Source organism: Tamandua tetradactyla, chromosome X (genome assembly GCF_023851605.1).
Source record: "Tamandua tetradactyla isolate mTamTet1 chromosome X, mTamTet1.pri, whole genome shotgun sequence".
NCBI classification, from domain to species: domain Eukaryota; kingdom Metazoa; phylum Chordata; class Mammalia; order Pilosa; family Myrmecophagidae; genus Tamandua; species Tamandua tetradactyla.
In genome coordinates this window covers 116,527,627-116,548,225 of record NC_135353.1, presented here as the reverse complement: position 1 = coordinate 116,548,225, position 20,599 = coordinate 116,527,627, and positions in this window count along the sequence as shown.

Here is a 20,599-nt window from a genome sequence, read left to right as displayed (position 1 = left end):
TTGATCATGTTGCTGTTGTCCTTTATGAGAGGAGAAAATACATCTAGAAGCACAGAGATGAATTTAAGAGAAACTCATAGAGAATAAACCTGGGGGACTTGAGAAGTCCCACAGAGATTTAGAGAGGAAGCCACTGGAACCAGAAGCTAAAAGCAATGAAACCCAGGAGGGAAGGACCAGCATGCTCCAGCCATGTCCCTTCTCATGTGACAGAGGTTTCCCGGATGCCAGCAGCATGTCTTCAGTGTCCAGGTATCATCTTGTTGATGCCTTGAGTTGGACATTTTCATGGCCTAAAAACTATAAATTGTAAGTTAATAAATCCAGACTGTAAAAGCCAATGGATTGCTTGTATATTGCATTCCGGCAGCTTTAGCAAATCGAAACAGGATCCTCCCTGAGAATCTGAAGACACCTTCACCCATTCCTTAAGTGTACCCAACAAGTGCCATAAACCCTGGCACAAACTATGTTAGTTCCTACAACATCTAATGGAAAGTGTGATCCTATGTGGGCAATACCTGCTAGAGACAGATCTGGGAGGATTAAGTGCATCTTATTTTAACCCCTCTCTGCACGGCACACCTAAGTAAGAAATTAAGTGTGCACCTTGCACCTGTGAACAACAACAAACACAAATTATGAAAATGGCATGAATTCTGCCAGCACTGCCCCAAACCCCCATCCTTGGCTTGAGCGGTAGAGGAGACTCCCAGGGAAATCTGGCCTGCTTCTCTACACACTGTTGTTTGGCTAACACAGGGCAGAGTGTGAACAAATCTTCCCGGACCCTAGTTATTGACAGTCTAATGTGTTCTAGGCATATGCAGTTTTTATTTCCCACACATCCTGAGAGATGAGTATTACATTACCAAATCTACAAATAAGGGGGGAAAAAAACTAAAATAGGTTAAATCATGGGAGTGTTGAATTTTACCTGAACTTTGCAATCTTAGAAAATAGTGTAAGTTATTAAATCCCTATCCTTTGTGTTATGGATCACGCAGCCTTAACTTCCCATAGCATGACTAATCTTCAGACAGGCTTCTTCCTGGCTCTGTGCCCCCGACTGCCCTGACCTTGGCCCTCACAGAATCCATTTAGAACCTGCTCGGCCTGGCCTCCACAGTGACCTCAGGAGATAACATCCTGTAAGGGACACCCCCATCGCTGGCCGCCCCTCTGCAGTACTCTTCCATTAGCTCTTCCCAGACCTTAACTCTCCTGCCCTCTGCCTCAGGGGAGTTGAGCCCACTTTCTCTCCCTTCTTGTGATAGCCTTTTGGTTTCTCCTCACACAATAAACTCCTGGTTTCTCCCCTCTATAGTGAATGTAAGCTTTGAATAAACATATCCTTGCCTGTGTTACATTTCCTGGTACAGTTTTTTCTTTGACAATCACTAATCCACAAAACGGGATGAATCTGGGAGTCACAACCCGGTCTGACTCCAATGCTGGTCCTTTCTCCACTTACTAGGAGACGCTTTGCTCACATTACAGGTGCCGAGATGTGGATTTTGTTCCATGGTGAGATGGGCATCTTCGCCCCAACATCATGTCCACCTGTGAAGCACAGGCATCCAGCAGAGCAAAGCAACGCTCAAGGCTTCTGAGAAAATCTGTGTCTGACCTCAGAACAGGTGCCCAGAAGCCAACGGACTTGGAGTCCTTCGTCTTGAAATTAGGACTTGCTTAAGAGATAACAGCTGAGCAGGACTTTACCTAAGGTTTCTGTACCGACCTGCAAATTGGTGGGTTGATTCTCATGTCCACAGAGACAAGGCTGTGAGCCCACTGATGACTGGGTATGTCCCGTCCAGGCGCGCTCTTTCACCTTCACAAGGAGATGCTCCTCCTTGCTTTCCTCCCAACATTTATCCAAACCGTCTTTGCTGAATTCTGTTCCCGTGTTCCTCTTTACACTCATGTTACAGCCTTGCCCAGATTTAATATGGCTCCTATAACCCTTGGCTGTGCCTTTCTGTGTAGCTAGCAGAATCGAAGCTTCCCCGGTCAACAGGATGTAGCACCTAGTAGCCCCTGACCTCACCTCCCTCCATTCACCTCTCCCTCTCTGCTCTCCAGCTGCACTGGCCTCCTTGCAGTGTCTGGACTGTGTCTGACAGCCTCTGTGTCAAACACATTTCCCCAGCTGCAACCTTGGTCTGGAAAGCCCTAAGCCCAGATATCTACATGGCTGAGTCCCTCCACCCCTTCAATTCTTGGCTGAAAGGTCACTTTCTCAATTAAATGCTCCCTGGTGACTGTGGAATATTGTAGCACGTGCCTCACTCACTTGCTGCCCAAGTTCCTCATTTCATTGTCCTGATCTATATATCATTTATCACAGCATCTATCACCTTCTAACATACTGTGCAGTTGACTAATAAATCCTTGACGGTCTACTGCCTGTCACCTATCACTTCCCCTTCAGAGAACGTGAAATCCAGGGCAGGGATTTGCGCGGTTTGGTTCATTGGTGGATATGAAATACGTAGTGCACTGCCTTGTACACAGCGGGCGATCAATAAACATATGAAGGTGGGAGGAACGGGTCTGCCTCTCTGACTAAGAGGGGACCAAGAGGGGAGGAGGTGTATTCTTGCCTGATACTGTGCTTGGGGAGGAAACAGAGCCAAGTTGGAGCCAGAAATAAAACCTACATAAATTCCTGGTGTCTGGTTACTGAGCTGAAGGCACAGAGGGTAGCATTATGGGTGGAGTTCCCCCTGTTTCCAGAGCAGACCCCTCTCAGAGCCCCTGGAAGGAATGCAGGATGCCACCTGGTGAGACAGGGGCCCTGGTCTGGGGCAGACAGGATGGAGCCCCGGCTCTCCTTTCATCTGGAGTCACGGCCTGCCTATCTGCTGACATCCTCTCTTCCCTCTAGCCCCCTGGTCTCCAGGGAGACACGCCTGTCGCCAGGGCTGATGGCACTGAGCTCCTGCACACTGGAGTGCCCAGAGGTGGAGAGAAGCTGCAGCCCACACAGGGAAGCCGGTTCTTTGAAGCAGCCCTGACTTTGAAGGGAAAATACAACTGACGCACTATAGCAAATGTTCCCTGGCACTGTAGGCAAGCAGATGGGCTGTCACATACTCTGATGGTGGGAGTCTGACCCCCCAATGCTGGACTGGGCACTCTCTATTTTCCTGGGAAACTAGATGGGAAGACATTCATTCATGCCCTCCCGGAGGGGCATCTTGGAGAAGGAAAGGGTTCCTGGCCCAAACTAGGTTGACCCATATGGTGGGACTTACTTCATCCTCCAGGAACTTGCATTAAGACTCAGCCTTGCCTGTTACTATGAAGACACCTATTACAGCTGATCTTGCAAAGAGAGCAGGGTGCATTGAGGCCTCCTACGCACCAGGATGGTGGCTGGGAGTGTCCTGAACAGAATTGCAAATGACACCAATCTAACGTGAGACCCTACAGCTCTGGCTAGCATGGGGTTCACACGACAGCCTACTCAGAATCTCTGCAGGGACCTCTGCCTCCCACCAGGCCCCAGGCACCCTGTCAACACACCGAATTCTTCATGGCAGTTCATGTACTTTTTTCACATAAGGGCAGACTTGGTCTCACAGTCCCATGCAGTCTGCACAGCCATAAGCCGCCAGGCTATCCTCCAGGGCGCAGACGAAGGTGCAGCTGTGGCCGCAGCGAGGCCAGCATGTGGTCCAGCCTGCCTCTTGCTCTGGCCGACATCTCACCTGCAAAGGCTTCGATACATTGCAGGTTGGAGAACATATGCACATGATGGAGGGTTGCTTTGCATCAGACAGAGGTGACACTGAAAACGGCCCTTAGAGGGGAGGGCATAGGTCCTGCTCTGTTGAAGTTGTCCAGAAAAACTTGCCCTAGTTTTGTAGAGAAACTCATCACCAGATCTGTGATCCCAGCGGGTGCAAGGAAAATGGAATACTGAGTAATGTTTAAACCTGTCTCTCAACCTCTCATTGCTCAGATGTAGCCTCTCTCTCTCTCAGCCAACACGACAATCAAACTCACTGCCCTCTCCCTCTCTACGTGGGACATGACTCCAGGGGTGTGGACCTTCCTGGCAATGTCGGACAGAAATCCTATAATGAGCTCGGGACTCAGCATCAAGAGATTGAGAAAACCTCATCCGAAAAGGGAAAGAGAGAAATGAGACAAAATAAAGTGTTAATGGCTGAGAGATTCCAAACAGAGTCGAGAGGTTATCCTGGAGGCTATTCTTACACATTAAATAGGTATCACCTTTTTAGTTAAGGCATAACAGAGAGGCTGGAGGGAACTGCCTAAAAAATGTAGAGCTGTGTGCCAGTAGCCATGTTTCTTGAAGATGATTGTATAATGATACAGCTTTCACAATGTGACCGTGTGATTGTGAAAACCCTGTGTCTGATGATCCTTTTATCTACCTTGTCAATAGATGAGTAAAACATACGGAATAAAATTAAATAATAGGGGGAACAAATGTTAAATTTAGATTGTAGTGATAGTGATCAAGAAAGGGAGAGGTAAGGGGTATGGCATGTATGAACTTTTTTGCTTTCTTTTTCTTTTTCTGAATTGATGCAAATGTTCTAAGAAATGATCATGATGATGAATATACAATTATGTGATAAAAAAGAATGTTCATATTGTAAAAAAATAAATAAATAAATAAGAAGGGTTCTCAAAAAAAAAACACCTGTCTCTCTTCTAACCAGGTTGTAGTTTTTCAGAAAAGGAACAATGTTTTTTCTCCCTCTGAATCCTTGCCTCAGGATGCAAAGTGTGCTCTGTAAGTTCTCCTGTAATGATGGAATTAAAGCTTGGGTTTCTTATAGGAGGAGACAAGAACATAATTACTTAAATCCAATGTGTATTTCTTCCAAATCATATATGCACACATTATTTCTAATTTCCAACTGGAACATTCATGGGCCAACATGTTACCTCCGGCTAGAGATGGCATTAACCTGAAATCACTTCTTTTCCCCCAGCCTTGAATTGTTTTCTCAACCTCTGTGTGATGGCTGGGAAGGGCCGAGATTCAGGAATTGTATCTTCTATTGTCTTTCTGACTCAAACCTGTTCTGTAATAACGGAGCATGCAAGGGTCAGACCCGGGAAAGAACAGGTCAGAGAACTCACAACCTGGACACAGAACAGCGAAAAAGTCACAGAGCTCAAACTTTGAAGCCCACAATTCAAACATCTCAAAACAAACTAAATGGGGAGAGAGAAACACAGCTCAGGGTCCTCAGATTCTCCTATCAGGCACCCCTCATTCCCCAAGTTTTTAGCCACCTCCCTGCTTACAATGCTACTGACTGAAACCAGCCCTTCCACCTCTGCTCAGGGCCCCAGACCTTCCATCTCAAGGGCTTTGTCCTGCCATTGTCCTCTCTCCTCAATCATCAATTAGTTATTGTATACTTCAATGGTCCATAAGAAAAAGGGGAAATAAAACCCACCCTTCCCATCTGTGCTTCCGCAACTACCGCACATTTACCTGGTGTTCTTCAAAGCAAAGCTGCCTCCGCTTATCCTGAACCCTTCCCTTCTCAGCCCCTTCCACTGAGCTGGGGGACGCTGAGGTGGCCAAGCGGGGTGCGCGGAGTGAGGGTGCAGACTACGACTCGGACCTGGACGAGCGTGTTCAAGGGGGGCCGGGGGGAGGGTGGGAATGGCCAGGGCATTGGCAGAGGTCCCGCTCGTGGAGCGGCAGGGCCCACGGGCCGAGTCGCATCCCTCCCCGACCTGTTACAACAGCTTTGGGAATGTCACCTCCCGGGGGACTCCAGGAGGAAGACGCGCCAGGACCGCTGGGGCCGCCCGCGCGCACGCGCAGAACCGGCCCCTCCTCGGTCCGCCCCGCCCTCCCGGCCGGTCCCGGGGAGGGGGAGGACCCTTCTCAGGCCGTTGCTATGGCTCCGGGGCCGCCGGGAAGGGGGCTTCCTGCTAGTTGGGGCGTTGTGGGAGTCAGTTCAGCCAGGCCCAGTCCAGTGTCCAGTTTTAGCTTTCCGTGCTGCGCTTCTTTACCCAAGCTCCCGAGGGCTGTGGATAGGAAACCAGCAGAAAGGGTTGTTCGCACTGTTGTAATGTCCGCGTTCTGTCTCTGTGGCCGCTAGATGGCGCTGGTGCACCTTAGAGGGCGTCCGCCTCGCTCCTGCCCCGCCTTTTGTGCTGGAAAAAACAAGCCAGAATCACTTAAGGAAACAGAAACCAGTTCCTGAGTTCTAAGCCGTACGCCCAACACACACTATAAAGGGGGTGGATCCCTCACTGCAAGGAATGAGAACTGTGTTGCTCTCTGTAGAGGGCCAGAAGCAATCAATCAGGCCCAAGCAGGGAAAGTCCCCACAACATTGGGGCGGAATGTCCCCAAGAGTTAAACAATAACCAATGTTAGGAAACTGAGAGAACGGGATGTGTTTTGGCAACAGCTAATGGCATTTTTCTACTTCTATGATACGCTTGCTTGCTAGCAACTGCAAAACCACAACAGGATTTTAGCCTTTATAAGCACACCTTGAAAACCTCTGGGGGCTGCTTTCTGAATCTTCCTTCTTGGAAGTTTCTGAGACAGTCGCTGGCCAGCTAATAAAGACTCTAAATTGGCTTGCAGTTTTGAATTATGTGGTCTCTCTTTCCGAGCGTTCCACAACACTCTCCAATTGGCATTTCCTCTTGGGGCCCTGCCTGGGCGTCTTGTTCTGCTTCTCTACTTGATTTTGTCAGAATCCTTCCCCAACTTTGTGCTGGGGTTTATGGACTCTTAGCAATATATTTTTTAGTATAGAAGTCATTCAACATAGATAATTTAGAAGACTGATAAATCATAGCAAAGCTTCTCTTATCCACAATCCCACCACCGAGGGGTGACCATTAATAATACTTTGTGACACCTTTCCCAGGAGGTCTTTCATTTATAAGGTGCATTTTAAACATGATGAGATCCATACTGCATCGGGACTTCAATTTCCCGCTTTTCAAACTCCCATTTACAACATCAAAGGCCGCCTGCGATAAAAATCGCTAGACAGGGACGTTCAGATATTTTTATTCATTTTCTTCATAAAAGGAAGCTTAGTCTGGAAGTGGTAAAAATTAATTGTAATCTAGTTGAATGGAGAAATTGCCCCTCCCTCCTCTTGTCTCAAAGGAAAATATCATAGTGGAACCTTCCTGAGGAAAGAGCTGTACTTGTCTTTCTTCCTTTTTGCTCCCCAGTGCTCCTGTCAGCACAAGAACCGGACAGCGCTGGCTGGTAGCATCCGCTCAATATACATTTGTTTAATAAATGAACCCTATCTGCTTTCTTCCTGTTGTCTCTATAAACATAATGTACCTTTCAGTACTATTGGGATCGAGGTATTATAAAACATTTCCTACATGGTTTTAAAATTTTTCCATTAACACACTACAGTGATAAAGTGATTCTTACAACCTGTTGCCCATGTGAATAGTTCATTCCTTTTATTGCCAAATAATCTCCCATTATATGTTGTTACCACCGTTTCTTTATCCATTATCCTTCTGACCATGACTCCTTTTAATTCCCTTTAGCTTGTCTAGGTCCTTGTATAAACTTCAGGCAGGTTTCTGAGGAACTCCTGACACCTGATGCTCATCATGCCAGGATCTTAAGGTCTCCAGGCATTTGAGAGGCACCTTATTAGGTAGTTCCTTATCTCCCTGTTCCTCTCTCTTGGCCTTTCTTACAAGGTACAGCATAATCACAGTAAAAGGAAACAAATTCCAAACCAAATGACGGTAACTGCAATCTCAGTAAGTCACTCACCCTACCCAGTAATCAACCAAGCTCCCTTAACATTATCTAAGGACTTTTCCACTAGCCTACCTCTGACCTAAAAAATCCTGCTCTCCTTGTCTGGATAAAGTTGAGTTCTAGTCTCTCTTCCCTGCTCCAGCAGGCAATAAACAAAGTCACCCTTGCTTTTTTAACATTGTCCCGTGCAACTTTTTGTTTGACAGTGTGGAAGGCCATTTGGCTTGTTTCCAACTTTTGGCCCAGTGTGAGTATTTGCTGAGTTTCCAATCCAAGTCCATAAATAATACAGTCACTGTATGCTCCAGGCTGTTTTGTTTCAGTATCGAGTGAGAAGAGCCCCGGGTTGCCTTAACCCAGGCAGTGTTACATAGTTAGGAACATGTATATGCCTAAAAGATCTTAGAGTGCTGACCCTGGAGATTCCGGCAGTTTACTTACCTAAATTACACTTCTGAGGACCCTCAGGGTGAAGAAATGGGCATCTAATAGTCATCTAATCGCACACCTGCTAGAACCCCCCATCACTGGCATTCACCCCCAAGGAGAGCCGCCTGTGCCCGGTGTTGGGCAGCAGCGCCACCGTGTTCCAGTACTCCGTGGCATGTTGCTTTGTCAGGGCTGCCTGCTGATGGGAGCATTGGGGACAACAACAGTGAGCAGGGCTGAGGCAGGAAGGCCAGTTTCTGACAATCTGACCTGTCAATGACAAGGAATTTTTTCCAGCACTGGGTACAGTGGTTCTGTTGTCTGCTGCTTTCCTGCAAGGGTGTTGATACTGTGCAGGTGGGGGAATCCATGACCATGTATAGAGTGTGGCTTTGTGTGAGATGGAGGGTGATATGGGAAATATCCCTCAGTAGGGAGGGCAAAGGGTCCTAGTCTGTTGACGTTTTCCAGAAAAACTTGCCCCAGTTATAGAAAAACTCACCACCTGACATGTGATCCCAGTGTGTGTCTAATGTAACTGAAATACTGGGTAAAGTTAAAAACCTGTCAAACCAGGTTCACATTTTTCAGAAATGGAACAATTTTTTCTCACTCTGAATCCCTTGCCTCAGGATGCAGATTGTGTTATGTAAGTTATCAGATAATGGTTGAATTCAACCATGGGTTTCTAAGAGAAGGAGACAAAAATTCTGGGATAGGTCAGTATTTCTCGAACCCAACATGCAATTCTATCAAATCATATGTGCATGTTATTTCTACTTTCCAAACGAGACTATCCCGGGCCCTCACACTGCCTCTGGCTAGACATGGCATTCACCTGGATCACTTATTTTCCCCAAGCCTTGATTTCTGTTTTCCCAACCTCCCTGTGATTGTTGGAAAGGGTTGAGATTTAGGGAATGTATCTTTTATTGTCCTTCTTACTCAGACCAGTTCCATTATACCCGAGTATGCAAAGGTCAGACCCCGACCAAAGAACAGCTCAGAGACCACACAACTTGGACATATAACACAGAATAACTCACAGAGCTCAGACTTTGAAGCCCACAATTCAAACATCTGAAAACAAATTCAATGGGGAGAGAGAGAAACACAGTTCAGGGTCCTCAGATTCTCCTATCAGGCACCCCCCATTCCAAAAGTTTTTAGCACCTCTCTGCTTACAATGCTCCTGACTGAAACCAGCCCTCTTTTCTCTGTTCAGGGTCCGAGGCCTTTCATCTCAAGGGTTTGTCCTGCCCCTATTGTCCTCTCTCCTGAATCATCAATTAGTCACTGTATATTAGAATGATCCATAAGCTAAACGGGAAATAAAACCCACCCTTCCCATCTATGCTTCCGCAACTATTACACATTTATCTGGTGTTATTCAAAGCAAAACTGCCTCCGCTTACCCTGAGACCCGCCCCTCCTCGGCCCCTTCCACAGAGCTGGGGGACGCTGAGGTGGCCAAGCGGGGTGCGCGGAGTGAGGGTGCAGACGACGACATAGACCGGGACGAGCGTGTTCGAGGGGGGCCGGGGGGAGGGTGGGAATGGCCAGGGCATTGGCAGAGGTCCCGCTCGTGGAGCGGCAGGACCCACGGGCCGAGTCGCATCCCTCCCCGACCTCTCCCCACAGCCTCGGGAAGGTCACCGCCCGGGGGACCCCAGGAGGAAGATGAGCCAGGACCGCAGAGTTCGCCCGCGCGCAGGCGCAGAACCGGCCACTCCTGGGTCCGCCCCGCCCTCCAGGCCGGGTCCAGCTAAGGGGGAGGGCCCGCCTGAGGCCGTTGCTATGGCTCCGGAGCCGCGGGGAGGGGGCTTCCTGCTAGTTGGGGCATTGCGGGGGCAGTTTGGCCAGGCCCAGTCCAGTATACGGTCCTTGCTTTCCCTGCTGCTCTTCTTTACCCAAGCTCCTGAGGGCTGCGAGCAGAACACCAGCAGAAAAGGTTGTTTTTCCGGCGGCAACGCCCGGATTCCGTCTCTATGGCCGCTAGATGGAGATGGTGCGCCGCGGAAGACGTCCGCCTCGCTCCTGCCCCGCCTTTTGTTCTACAAAAAAAACCGAGCCAGAGACATTTTAGGCAATGAACACTGGTTCTGGTTGGATTTGCTGCGAGCCCCCCTGCCAGCTTCAGGGCCTCTGGGCTGTTTCTTTTCAAGTGGTTTATGGATTAAAACTCTGACCCGTGGCTGCCATTTCCTGCCTGTACACCAAAGGTTCCACGCACTGCTAGCTAAACTCTCGCAACAGTCCGTGGAGAGCATAAGGGCACCACCTCTAGGTATGAATTTAACCCCAGGGACACAAACGCAGACCTGTGGAATGACCCTCTCACAAGACCAGCCTGTCATCCAGTGGCCTCAGGTGCATTTCAACCACAGAAAAATGATCTCCCAAGGTCAGACCGAAGGCTCAGGCATTTGGCAGGGAGGGTGGTGGGTGTTAAGGGCTGGGGCACTGATGGAGGCCTTGCCTTGGATGACACTTTGGGGAGCTCAGGCATGATGCTGCAGCCCCCTGACTCGCGACCCCCAGCAGCTTTTGCCAACACCTCTCCAGGCTCATGGAGTCCAAGGCTGTCAAGGCGTGCTGAGAATATCTTCAGGGCTGGAAGGAGAGCTCCAGACCTGTCCAGACAAGCCAGGAAGCTGTTCCTCCAGCGCATTGGCGGATCAGGACCAAAGGCAGGACACAGCTGGGAAAACAAACCTTAACAGGTCTTTGAGGAGTCTGAAGTCAGAGGTTTTAGAACATCCCCAGCCTGTTGCTGTGGGACTGTGTGCGTGTGGGTATTAATAGAATACATGATCCTTTTTTTTTTTTTAAGCATTCTATTTTAATTTTAATTTTTATTAATAAAACCATTCAACATACAATATGAACATTCTTTTTTATCACACAGTTGTATATTCATCATCATGATCATTTTTTAGAACATTTGCATCAATTCACAAAAAGAAATAGAAAACCGAAAAAAATTCATGCATACCATACCTCTTACCCCTCCCTTTAATTGATCACTAGCGTTTCAATCTACTAAATTTATTTAAAAATTTATTCCCCTTATTATTTATTAATTTTTAATCCATATGTTTTACTCATCTGTCCATAAGTTACATAAAAGAAGCATCAGACACAAGGTTTTCACAATCACACAGTAACATTGCAAAAGCTGTATCATTATACAATCATCTTCAAGAAACATGGCTATTGGAACACAGCTCTACATTTTCAGGCAGTTTCCTCCAGCCCCTCTGTTATGCCATAATTAAAAAGGTGATCTCTATTTAATGCATAAGAATAACCTTCAGGATAACCTCTTGACTCTGGAATCTCTCAGCCATTGACACTTTTTACTTTGTCTCATTTCTCTCTTCCCCCCTTTCCGGCGAGAAGGATTTCTCACTCCCTTGATGCTGAGTCCCAGCTTATTCTCGGATTTCTGCCCCACATTGCCAGGAAGGTCCACACCCCTGGGAGTCATGTCCCATGCAGAGAGGGGGAGCGCAATGAGTTTGCTTGTCGTGTTGGCTTAGAGAGAGAGGCTACATCGGAGCAACAAATGAGGTTCTCTTGGGGGTGACTCTTAGGCCTAATTTTAAGTACGCTTAGCCTTTCCTTCGCAGGGTTAAGTTTCATGTGAAAAAACCCCAAGATTGGGGGCTCAGCCTATTGCTTTGGTTGTCCCCACTGCTTGTGAGAATATCAAGAATTCTCCACTTGAGGAAGTTGAATTTTCCCCCTTTCTCACCATTTCCCCAAGGGGACTTTGCAAATACTTTTTTATTCACTGTTCAAATTCAAGGCAACACTCTAGACAAGCCTACAAAATCTCATGGCCTACTCAAGGTTCCATGTACTTATGGTATTCAATTAAGCTGTCTACATAAGTTATATTAGGAAATGCACTAGTCAAAATATAAATTTTGTACCAAATAAACATTTTTTGCTTTAGTCTCACACATATGTTAAAGTTTTAAAATATTAATTAAATCTATTTTCAACACCCTGCAGATTGACATTCTTTGTTCTTCCTCATGCAAAACACCCTGCCCTTCCAGATAAATTTGGTTTTTGGTTTTTCTATTTCTGAAAAGTAAGTTTTGGGGATTTTAATTGGTACTGCATTGAATTTGTAAATCAATTTAGGTAGAATTGACATCTTAACTATATTTAGTCTTCCAATCCTTGAAAACGGTATGCCCTTCCATTTATTTAGGTCTTCTGTGATTTCTTTTAACAATTTCTTGTAGTTTCCTTTGTACAGGTCTTTTGTCTCTTTAGTTAAATTTATACCTAAATATTTTCTTTTGGTTGCAACTGTAAATGGAATTCTTTTTCATGATTTCCCCCTCAGATTGTTCATTAGTAGTGTATAGAAGCACTACAGATTTTTGAGTGTTGATCTTGTAACCTGTCACTTTGCTGTACTCATTTATTAGCTCTAGTAGTTTTGCTGTGGATTTTTCGGGGTTTTCGACATACAGTATCATGTCATCTGCAAACAGTGAGAGTTTTACTTCTTCCTTTACAATTTTGATGCCTTGTATTTCTTTTTGTTGTCTAGTTGCTCTGGCTAGAACTTCCAACACAATGGTGAATAACAGTGGTGATAGTGGACATCCTTGTCTTGTTCCTGATCTTAGGGGGAAAGTTTTCAGTTTTTCCCCTTTGAGGATGATGTTAGCTGTGGGTATTTCATATATTCCCTTCATCATGTTGAGGAAGTTCCCTTCTATTCCTCTCTTTTGAAGTGTTTTCAACAGGAAAGGATGTTGAATTTTGTCAGATGCCTTTTCTGCATCAATCGAGATGATCCTGTGGTTTTTCTGCTTTGCATGATCCTTCTTAACGGTTTGTAGGCATTTTTAATTTTTTTACAAAAGGAGTGGACAGGAAGAATTAGCATAGTCATATAGGGAAAGGGTTCTTTGGAGGTAAGCCCTTTCCCGGAACACTGAATGGTGGGAGAGATTTTAGAACCATGGTTCTTTTTAGAGCTCAGGTGAAATTCAAGATTGTCTACTTGGTAAAAAGAAGCAAGGCGTCTTTCACGCCTGCCAAAGCAGGCTTATAGGTAGAGAGTACTCACCTTTTTTTACATTTAGAAAATGGCTGAGGCATTTTTATTAAACTACTGCAGAGATGATAAGAACCTAGACCTAACAACGACAAATTACCTGGGGTATTTTTATAGTGTGAGAGATCAAATAGCTTACACAAAGTGTAATAATATTTGGTCAAAACCCAGTGAATTAATTTTAAATTTATTTCAATATGAATTTGATGGAGTAGCTAAAATTTATGAGAAATACCATCTCTAACTAACATTTTTTCATGTTTCCCACGTTTATTTGAAGTATGGTTCACAAGTCTTTGACATCCATAGAAACTAGAAATTTTCCTTTCTCTTGTTACAGCTACATGGAACTTTGATATATGATTCTATCAAATTTTATTCAACCACTTATCTTCTATACTTGGCATTCAGATGTTTTGCAGTTGCAAATAATGCCAAAATGTATTTCTGTATTGTTGGCCTAGTATGTTCAGGATAAATTCCTAGAAGTCAGATAATGAGAGAAAGGGGAAAACGTATATATATACTTGCTTTAGAAGTTGCTAAATTCTTCTATTTAGAGGTTGCAGGGTTCTGCATTTTCACAAGCAATATAAGTGTCTCCTTCCCAACCGCATCATCAACACAGTATATTGTCCAGGTTTTGATGGTTGAAGAATTGTTTCTCATTATAGTTTTTTTTAATTAAGAAAAGATTTTTATTACGGAAGTTGTGAGTTCACAAAACTCATGCATAATGTACAGGATTCCGATACACCACCCCACCACCACTTCTGTTGGTGTGAAAAATCTGTTACAATTGATGGTAACATTTCACTTTTTTTTGTAATTCTACTTTTTTTTTTAATGGTAGTTACATTTGTTACAATTGATGAAAGATTATTAAAGTAGTACTGTAACTATTGTCCATAGTTGTATTCCAGTATTACCTTACATTATACAGAATTACAAGCCTTCATTTCCATTTTGGGCTCCATACCTTTCAGTTGTTTAAATGAGCTATCCAGACAGATTAATTTAGATTATGTGCTAGAGAAAATTTAGATTTTAGACAAAAGAAACCTCTCTTCCTTTGGTCCCAAATAGTAGATGAAGTTCTAAAATACAGACAATGTCATCCTTACCCCTGTATTCTGACTGACCTTAGTCCTGACCCCATTGATTTCGTTCTTATCTCTAACTGAAACCTGATGTCTTTTTCAGTGTCTTTAACAGTTGTTCTGTGTAGCAATGCTGACTTTCAGAGCTGCAGAACTCCCTGTCTGAGTCTTAGGTGCCACACAGGTAGCCAAAGTTCCAGGAAGAGACCAGATTATACATATATAGCACAGCATCTCAAAATCTAGAAATAACATTAACAGCTCTGGACTAGATGTGACTGCTGTAAGAAGTTAAAATCTAGGCCCTAATTTTCTTATAGGTATTTTCTAAAAGAGACCATACAAGATTTGTTCTTTTGTTTCTGGCTTATTTTGCACCAGATAATGTCCCCAAAGTTCATTCACCTTGTTGCATGCGTCATGACTTTGTTCCTTTCTGTAGCTGCACGCTATTCCATCATGTGTATACACCACGGTTCGCCATTCTGTTTCTCAGTCAACGTATCATTCAGTCACCTCGATCTGTTGTGTAACCAAGAAATCAGGATTTAAGGGATGATTTTGATTACTGAATCATCATATAAATATTCCTTTTTGTTTTCTGGCATATCGATCATCTCTAATTAAATCGTCTGGGGCCATTGTGCTCATTACCCTAAACCCTGCCCATCTTTTTCTCTAATAAAACTATCAGAATTAACTGCAGTTCGGGGAGACAGATTTTGGGCCTCTAGGCCATCTGCTCTCCTACTACGTGCCTAGTAATAAACTTTCTCTCTGAAACCCTGGTGTCTCAGGAACTGATTATTCAGCCTGGTGGGCAAAAGAGTCCACGCCCTTTGTCCGATAACAGTTGAGCATCATGCATTCATGTCCAAAGTCAACAATCTATGTATCACATTATCCTCACTTAGTTGTGCAATCATCAACACACAGTTTTAGATAATTTTCATTGCTCCAAAGAGAAAAATAACCAATAAATACACCCTCACCAAATAGAAAGTCCAAACTTCCCCTTAACTCTTGTCCTATCCCCCAATTATTTACCCTGGGTATTGCTGTGGTACTGTTGATGTCTTCCTGTTCAATATAGACTGTAGCATGCAACAGTAGTCCCCCCCCCCCAGTTCCCCTCTATTATTAACTCTTTATACAAGATTCATACTTCTGAAATAGTACGTGCAGTGTTACCTGTAAACCCACTAATGAACTGCCTTCCCTTCTATCCCTTCCCTTGCATTTAAGTTCAACCTCAGTAGCTAATGGTTCATACGTGGAGGATAAGCAGTATACATTTGTGGCAGTGTAATAGGGGCCTCCCCCTCATTCCAGAGGATCTGTAAACTGTCCCAAGGGGCTGATTAAGGGGCTGTGACTCTGTTTTTATAGTTCAAGTTAGACTTCTGTTCACTTGACGTAGAACTCTTTTGTTTATACAGCTCAAACAAGAATTTAGTAGGCCGCCCATCTATTGTACATCTAGGTACTCCATGACCTACTGGCCAGTGCCATAAGTCTGTGAGTCGGAGTGTCTTGATTGCTGCTTTCAGTCTGCTGTCCATTATGGTGGCCATGCCCACCTTGTCTTTCTTGATTAAGTGCCTCAATGTGAATTCTGCCAAGTCTGGATCCTATCATCCCCATTGTGTTTAAGGACACAGTGATGGCAGTTCCCATGGTAATGAGAACAGCAACAATAGAACTCTTTAGGGATGCTGCAACTGGTCTCACAATCGTGTTCCTCCAAGTCCTGGTAAAAGCTGCATCCTCCAGACATTCCTGGGGTGTAAGAGCAGGCTTTGCATGATAAATCCACTCTAACATTCCAATCTCTCTAAGCCTCTGGATCCCCTCATCTACATTATACCAGGGCAGTTCTGGCATTTCAACCTCAGGTAATGTTGGCCACCTTTTGATCCATGTTTCAACCAACCATCGAAACAAACTGTTAATGCCTTTTCTAACCCCTTGAACTACAACTTTGAATGCAGAATCTCTACCTGGTGGGCCCATATCAATATATTCCTCCCACCATTATCCCACACCCTTAAAGCCCATTGCCACACATAGTCCCCTGATTTCTGTCTATATAAATTGGAAAACTCACACAGTTCTTTTGGAGTGGAACATCCCTCCTCATGTGTGATACTTTGTACCTCACCTTTAGGGGCCTGTTGGGACTTTAGTCTACTTATAGGCCTGGAAGAAATGAGGGGTGGTGAGGGTGGGTCATGAAAACAATTAGAAGTGTCTTTCAAGTCAATTACCTCAGGGCATTCCCTTGCAGTTTAAACTGATAAAACAAGATTAATCTCTCCAGAGAGAGAAGTGAGGCCTGTTTCCCAAGGGGAGGTGGTGACCCGTCTAGCAGGCACTAAAGGGTTAATCTCGTTAGGTGGTGGTTGGATGGCAGACTTCAGAGGGCAGACTGAGGGCAGGAAGCTGTTTCCTCAGAGGAGACTGGACATTAAGTAGCTGTCTCCTCAGGGCAGGCTGGAGACTGGGTGTCAGCTTCCTTAGGGCAGACCATTACAGGTTTATCTGGAAAAGACTCTAGGGTTTCCATGTCCCCACTGCCATCATTATCAATCCATACATCCCCATCCCAATTTCAGGGTCCCATTCCTTCCCATTCAATGCCCTCACAACCCGGCAAGGCTGAGAATTTAGTTGATGTTGTAAATCTGCTATTTGCATAATGAGACTCTGGGTCTGATTTTCAGAGATCTCAAGTCTGTGGTTACAGAAAATAAGATTTTCCTTCAAGGCATACATAGAAACTTCCACATTTTTCATAAGGCAATAAAGCTGCAAATTTGAAGCCTTCAGCTCATCCCTTTCTTTTATGACTGTATCCAGCATATCTAGGAACAACCAGGCAACATCATTATACATTTTAACTCCTCAAAATTCTGTTAAAGTATCGAAAGCATTGTCACCTAGAGCCTTGCCTCATATAAGCGCACAATTAGCAGAATCAAATGGTGATATTTTGTGTAACTCTATTGCCAATTCACACCATGGAAATAGTCATTAGTGCCTTTGAATTTAATCAGAGAAGAAAACCAATTGTAAAAGCCCATTTTAAGATTCTGTTTCTCAAGAACCACTCCCAGTACCAAGCTATATTAGTCAGGGAAACAGAACCAGTAGGAAATATCTAACCATTAAAGGTTCCTCCTTCATTCTTTTGGATATGGATATCCAGTTCTCCAAGCGCCATTTGTTGAAGAGGCTACTCTGCCCCAGTTGAGTGGACTTGGCAGACTTAACGAAAATCAACTGTCTATTAATGAGAGGGTCTATCTCTGAATACTTAATTCAATTCCATTGGGAGATTACCCTATTACCAAAAAAGTAACCAAACTCGGACAGTTTTCATTTATTTATTTTTATTTGCATGTGCAGGCACCGGGAATTGAACCCGAGTCTCTGGCATGGCAGACGAGAACTCTGCCACTGAGCCACCATCACACCGCCCCTTGAACAGTTTTTTTTTTTTTTTCCAGGCCTGAATCATTTTATTTAGCTGTGCAACAGGACACAAAGCTTAGCGGGTGCCGTGTGAGTCAGGACAAAGGATGTGCAAGCAGCTACAGGTTTTTGTTTTTGTTTTTTTAACGCATAATGATGTTTATTGCAGCTGTATTTAAAAAAATACAAAAGTAGAAAAAACCTCAATGCTTGGAATGGCTATTACAATTATTATTGTCAAAGACAGTATTGTTCAGTGATATAGATAGATTTTTCAAGAAATAGTGTTGAGACCAATAATCAGATCAAAAAATGATACCTGTCCTATAATATCATGGTGTTTTTTTTATTGTATAGTACAATATATATACAAAGCAAAGAAATAAAAAAGCAATAGTTTTCAAATCACTCTTTAACAAGCAGCCAGGACAGATCCCAGAGTTATCATGGGCCATGTTCTAGTTTGCTAGCTGCCGAAATGAAATACACCAGAGACGGATTGGCTTTGTTCCAACAACTTTCCCCAGGGTGATTCCTTTCTGCATCTCCAAAGGCCTGGGCTGAGCTGCTAGTGCAGAGATGAGGAATGCTGAGCTGCTAGGCTGTGCTACATTGCGTTCTCTCATTTAAGCACCAGCCAATTAAGTCAAATGTCACTCATTGCAGCAGACACGCCTCCTAGCAGACTGCAGATGTAATTAGCAACAGATGAGGTTCACGTACCATTGGCTTATGTCCACAGCAACAAGACTAGGTATGCTCACCTGGCCAAGTTAACAACTGAATCTAACTAACACAGGCCACATATGATCCTCTCATATTTTTACTTCTAGCTGCTCCAAAACATAAGAATCTAGAGGGCTTAGACACTTCTCCATCATCACAATTGACTTTTTCTCCTTTTTTGTGAAAAATAACATACATACAAAAAAGCTACAAATTTCAAAGCACAGCACCACAACCAACCACAACTCAGAACATATTCAGAGTTTGACATGGGTTACAATTTCACAATTTTAGGTTTTTACTTCTAGCTGCTCTAAAATACTGGACACTAAAAGAGATATCAGTTTAATGATTCAGCAATCATATTCACTTTTTAAATCCTATCTTCTCTGTATAATTCCACCACCACATTTGCTCTTTCCATCCCTCTCTTTAGGGGTTTTTTGGGCTATGGCAATTCTAAATTTTTCATATTGGAAGGGTCTGACACTAATATGGGGTAGGGAGATGGAACTATCTGATGTTCTGGAGAGGCGGGGCTAGGTTTCAGGATTTATCTGGAGGTTGTAGGTTTCTGGAAGGTTACTCTAGTGCATGGAACCCTTGTGGAATCTTATAAATTATCCTAGGTATTCTTTAGGATTGGCTGGAATGGTCCTGGTTGGGGATTAGCAGGTGATGGTAACCTGGAACAGTTTTCTTTTTTAATTTTTAAAAATTTTTAAATTAAAAAAATATATATGACAAGAAACACAAACATTCTTAACATTTGCTCATTCCGTTGTACATATATAATCAGTAATTCACAATATCATCACATAGTTGCATATTCATCATCATGATCATTTCTTGGAACATTTGCATCAATTCAGAAAAAGAAATAAAAAGACAACAGAAAAAGAAATAAAACGAAAACAGAAGAAAAAAATTATACATACCATACGCCTTACCCCTCCCTTTCATTGATCACTAGCATTTCAAACTAAATTTATCTTAACATTTGTTCCCCCTATTATTTATTTTTATTCCATATGTTCTACTTGTCTGTTGACAAGGTAGATAAAAAGAGCATCAGACACACAGTTTTCACAATCACACAGTCACATTGTGAAAGCTGTATCATTATTCAATCATCCTCAAGAAACATGGCTACTGGAACACAGCTCTACATTTTCAGGCAGTTCCCTCCAGCTTCTCCATTACATCTTGAACAACAAGGTGATATCTACTTAATGCGTAAGAATAACCTCCAGGATAACCTCTTGACTCTGTTTGGAATCTCTCAGCCATTCACACTTTGTCTCATTTCATTCTTCCCCCTTTTGGTCAAGAAGGTTCTCTCAATCCCTTGATGTTAATTCTCAATTTATTCTAGGGTTTTTCTCAATCCCTTGATGCTGAGTCTCCGTTCATTCCAAGATCTCTGTCCCACGTTGCCAGGAAGGTCTAACAAGGTGGTATCTACTTAATGCATAAGAATAACCTTCAGGATAACCTCTGGACTCTGTTTGGAATCTCTCAGCCATTGACATTTTGTCTCATTTCACTCTTCCCCCTTTTGGTCGAGAAGGTTTTTTTTTTTTTTAAACATGGGCAGGCACCGGGAATCGAACCCGGGTCCTCTGGCATGGCAGGCAAGCGTCCTTGCCTGCTGAGCCACCATGGCCCACCCGAGAAGGTTTTCTCAACCCCTTGATGCTGAGTCTCAGCTCATTCTAGGATTTCTGTCCCACGTTGCCAGGAAGGTCCATACCCCTGGGAGTCATGTCCCACATAGACAGGGGAGGGCGGTGAGTTTGCTTGCTGTGTTGACTGGAGAGAGAGGCCACATCTGAGCCACAAAAGAGGTTCTCTTGGGGGTGACTCTTAGGCCTAATTTTAAGTAGGTTTGACCTATCCTTTTTGGGGTTAAGTTTCATATGAACAAACCCCAAGACTAGGGGTTCAGCCTATAGCTTTTGTTGTCCACACTGCTTGTGAGAATATCAAGAATTCAACTTGGGGAAGTTGAATTTT